This window comes from Adiantum capillus-veneris, chromosome 12 (genome assembly GCF_014529385.1).
Source record: "Adiantum capillus-veneris isolate H3 chromosome 12, ASM1452938v2, whole genome shotgun sequence".
Lineage (NCBI taxonomy): Eukaryota > Viridiplantae > Streptophyta > Polypodiopsida > Polypodiales > Pteridaceae > Adiantum > Adiantum capillus-veneris.
In genome coordinates, this window is record NC_140942.1 from 124527081 (window position 1) to 124532288 (window position 5208).

Below are 5208 nucleotides of genomic sequence, written 5' to 3' on the forward strand. Positions count from 1 at the left end.
TGCAATGATTGATCTTTTGTGTGCAATGTCTTGCACATGGGGTGTTCTGTGAGATTGATTAGTTTCTTTTTGTTGTGTAACAGACAAAGAATGACAAGCTGGAGGCCTCATGCAAGGAGGGACATGTCCATTGCCAATTTGTGAATGGGATGCTCAAGTAAGTGAAGCAAGAAAAGAGGTTCTCTCTCTTCCCAAGGCCACCCTTTGTAGATAGTGACAAAACAATCCATGTGTTTGGAACATGTGTTGCATGCAGGGAGTATCTAGAGGTGGTGTATATTGTGGGAAACTTCATGTTAGAGTGCATGCATCAATACCACCATCTCTGCTTCCGTGAACTTTTTCACACTAATGGAACATGTGTGAAAGAGAGGTGTGGCATGATCATTCCTGTAGTGGCAAAAGCGTATATTAATGGGCATTATACTGTGAAGGGTAAGTTGGCACTATTTTCAATATGTTGAGGCTTTCTACTTCTGGATTACGATGTTGATTGAGTGAGTCATTTGTGATTGTGCAGATGAGGAAGGTGTGACACGTGCAAGCCAAGATGTGCAAGGAACATACATGATGGGTGTAAAGAATGGTGGGACTAGACCAGAAAAGGTTTATGTTAAGGATGTGGAGGACCTTGCCAAGATGGAACGAGTTCAAGACGTCCTCGTAGACTTGGAATCTGTTAGGAGGAAGTAGAAAGTGGAGGGGTAGGATGTGCACACAACGGGTGAAATCCAAGGGGTGGATACTGCTATGGAGAAGAGGGATGTTGCTGAAGGCTAGGATAGTGTTGGAATGAATACTGTTGACGCCTCTACAATGGATGTTGACAAGCCACAAGATGAGCAAACCAACTTTGATGAACATGGTGCAATTGACGAGGTGTTGCTAACTGCAGTTGAGATCATGGCAGAGGTGGGTGTTGTTGAAGAGAATGGTGAGGGAGCATCCGATGGTGTTAAGAAAGCGAACAATAGTGAGGATGGCACTAAAGGTGGGATTGCTGAGAAAGATGTAAACAAGGGAAAATTTTAGGATAAGGTGCTTGATCTGATTGACGTGGACGTGGATGCTACTGATCTGGAGAAGGTGGTGGGTACGATGCCAAACTCCCTAGGTGATTTCACCTTGTCGGACTTGTTGTCTATAGTAGGAAGAAAGCAAGTTTGTGGATGTGCCAAAAAGCCCCGTGCTTGCAAACTTTAGCTTATGCCTACCCTTGTAATTGACATTTTGTGTCTTGATGTAATGCATTGAGATTATAGAGTGCTATCCATCTATTACTGTATGTTTTAAGTACATGTTACATTTTCCTTCTTATATTGTGCTCTCTTGTGGTAGACTTTGACCCTTTGATCTTTGAATTGTCTCTGGAAGTAATTTGTTGTAGAATCTTCATTGTGTGCTAATTGACTCAAAATATTATTTGCACCGTAGAAATTGATCCATGGTGGGTAAAGGAAAAATCAGGTGACATAGAGCTGCCAAAAGATGTTATGGCTATAGGCAGGTGACTGATTGTATTTGATGTGAATGGTGTGCTCTTAAAGAGCTACAACCAACCACCATCAGTTTTTGCACCTCCCAGCGGAGGTGAGACCATTTTTATATCATCTGGATTGAGAGTTATGGTGTGCTGTCATGCCAGATGCAAAGGATGTGCTTGTAAACTTCTTCAGATAAGCAAATATTATGATATGGTCCTACTATAGAAGAGAAAATCTAAATGCACTTTTTGGGAACATGCCTACCATATTGTCATAGTAACGTCTGACCCTCTTCTTGCCTCATGATGATTACCAGTGTGTATTGTCATTAATTTTTCTTAACTTTCCCATACTCTTACATATGTGTTCAACCAAGAAGATTATGAGATGTGGCTACCCAACATCCTTGATGTCCCATGTGTGCCAGGGGATGCTGGTGATAAGACTGTCTTCCTCAAGCTGCTGAGATCAGTGTGGAAAAAACACGCGTTGTATAATGCCAGCACTACCATACTTGTAGATTACATTAGATATAAGTCTCTTAGATATGACTATGAGGATTGTAGCCATTCGGTCATATGAGCCTTCTTACCTTGTTCCCTACCATCCCTTGTATTTCACGGACTTGGTCAAGCCTAATTGGAGGGCTGGATTTTTTCTCCCTACCCAACAACATATAGCCGTCAACACCTTGTCTTTGATGTAGAAGATGACGTTAGCCCTCTCGTTGCTGATTATTTCATTCACCAAGAGGGATACGCTTATCGCTTTGACCCCCTGTTAACCCATGACTTGTGGAGCAAAGAAAGAAAATTTTCCTGGTGCAGTCTGCTATGTATTCCTCTTTATGTGAAAATGAAAATCCACTAATGTCCATTTAGTCATTTTTCTTACAATATGCTTCTATGGTCATTTTCTCTTGATCTTTGGATTTGGTACTGGTAAGTGCCAAATTTGGTATTGTTCTTCTGACCTAGGTGATGCAATGAAGATGGAAAGCTTCATGCATCAAGAGCATAACATAAACTTTGAAGAAAGCATTAATGTAAGGTTTCCAATTTCTGAAACCTTAGATTGTATAAAGCTTAATCAATATGATTGATTATTGAAAAAGCAATGTAGAATTGTCCGACCGTGGCAAATATTTCCATTTTTGGAACCGTAATCATGACTTTACTATGGTTAGAAATTTTCAAAACTGAATTCCGATAAAAACTGACATAGCTATGGCCACTGGAATCTTTATATTGTTGATTAAATTAATCAAATAAATTGTAAGGTCTTGGTAATCATTGCTATAAAAGAATTTTATCATAAAACCCTCTAAATATTCACAGATTTTCAAAATTAAGCATGTAATGGGACAGAAAAATAGCAGGGTCGATTTGGAGCATCTGAATGCTGCGTGGAGCAGTGATGAGCCTGCCCAGGCCAAATTCAGCATCAGCAGCAGGGGGCGCTAGGAAGAGGTTGGGGACTGCCTTTAAGTGCAAGGAACTGCCAAACACAGCCTATGAGTCTAAAAAATCCATAAAGAGGTCCCCCCTCTCCACAATTGAACACAGACTCGGAGTCTTAGCAGATTTCTCTTGTTGCGAATAAGAGAACACCTCTCAAAAACTTAGAGAGCAAAAACTCTTTGTAATTAATTGAGGTAATCAGTTTAATTTTGGTTAATTAAGATAATAGCCTAATTTTCCTAATTAAGGAGATTAAGCATTTTTTATTATTAACTAGTCTCTAAATAATCATTAGGCTAGTGATCACTAATTTCTTAAGCTTGATTAGTAATCTAATTATTTAATTACTACATATTAAGCTGAAAAGGATTAATTTTAGGTTGATTTATGAAGAAAAATAGTTTTTAAGCCTAAATAATTACAGTATAATTTTTAGAGCTTGGTTATGCTGTCTAGAAGCTAGAGAAATTAGATCTTAATTTTTTAGTAATCTACCTAATTAATTAGGCAAAAATTAATTAGATCTTAATTTCTTAAGTAATCTACCTAATTAATTAGGCAAAAATTAACTATTTTCTATCATAAAATGAAGGAAAAACTAGTTAACACACTTTGATAATTATACAATAATTATGGGAGCTAGAAAACCTTGTTAGAAAGCCAAGGTAATTAAGCCATGCACAGAAAAATATTCTAGCTAATTAATTAGGCTAAAACTATCTATTTTTAAGAATAAATTGAAGGGGGAAATTAGCAAAATTGCTTAGATAATTATACAGTAAGTATCAAAGCTAGAAATCACTATTAAAAAGCTGGGATAGTTAAGCCATGCATAGAAAATTAGTCTAGCTAATTAATAAGGCCAAAATTGTCTATTTTTAAGCATAAATTGAAGATGGAAATAAGCTAAATCACTTAGATAACTATACAATAATTATTAGAGCTAAAAACCACTATTAAAAAGCCAAGATAATTAGGGCATGCACAAAAAATTAGTTTAGCTAATTAAATATCTAAATTTTCTATTTTCAAGCATAAATTGAAGAGAGAAATTAGCTAAATCTCTTAAATAATTATACAATAACTATTAGAGCTAGAAATCACTTTTAGAAAGCTAGGACAATTAGGGCATGCATTTAAAATTAGTTTAGCTAATTAATTAGGCTAAAATTATTTGTTTTTAAGCATAAATTGAAGGGGAAAATTAGCTAGATTACTTAGATAATTATACAGTAATTATCATAGCTATAAATCACTATTAGAAAGCCAATATAATTAGGACATGAACAAAAAAATTAGTTAAGCTAATTAATGAGGCTAAAACTATATGTTTTAAAGCATAAATTGAATGGGAAAACTAGTTAATCATGTTAGATAATTAAGCGTTAACTATCAAAGTTAGATAACATGATAAAGAAGATGTGATAATTATCTTATGGCTGAAAAATTAATATAGATATTTATCTAAGTCAAATTATATTAATTCTTGCTGAAAATTAAAGGGGAAAATTAGTAAATCATCTTAAATAATTACATGCTATTTATCAGATTTAGATTACATAATAAAAAACCATGATAATTATCTTAAGGTGAGAAAATTAATATAAATATTTATCTAAGTCAAATTATACTAATTCTAGATGAAAATCAAAAGGGGAAATTAGTAAATCATGTTAGATAATTACATGCTATTTATTAGAGTTATATTACATAATAAAGAAGTTGTGATAATTATCATAAGGTTAGAAAATTAATGTAGATATTTATCTAAGTCAAATTATACTAATTCTAACTGGAAATTAAAGGGAGAAATTAGTAAAGCATGTTAGATAACTAGATGCTAATTATCAGAGTTAGATTACATTATAAAAAATCTTTGATAATTATCTTAAGTTTAGAAAATTAACATAGATATTTATCTATGTCAGATTATACCATTTCTAGTTAAAAAAGATAGAGGAAAACTAGGTAATTAAGTTGGAAAATTAAAAGATAGGTACCAAAGGTCAAAAATATCATTATCTAATTGTGATAATTACACCATAGTTAATTAGTCAGCTAGAAAATTATAATTGACCAAAAGTTTAATTTTTAGCTAAAGATTAATCAAAATAAATAGACGTTGTAGTCAAAATTTTACAATAAGTGTAAACCAATGATTTAAAGTTGAGGAAATAAAATCTTTAATAGAAAATAAATAAAATAAATATTAAGCTCAAAATAAGCTGATTCCAAGCTTAAAATTCGATGAGGAAATTAGGAAA

At 33.8% G+C, this 5208-nt stretch overlaps 1 pseudogene; it reads left to right on the forward strand.

Annotated features, from left to right (window-relative positions):
* Positions 1 to 380: 380 nt before the first annotated feature.
* Positions 381 to 1203, forward strand: LOC147446466 (uncharacterized; annotated as a pseudogene).
* The last annotated feature ends 4005 nt before the right edge of the window (positions 1204 to 5208 follow it).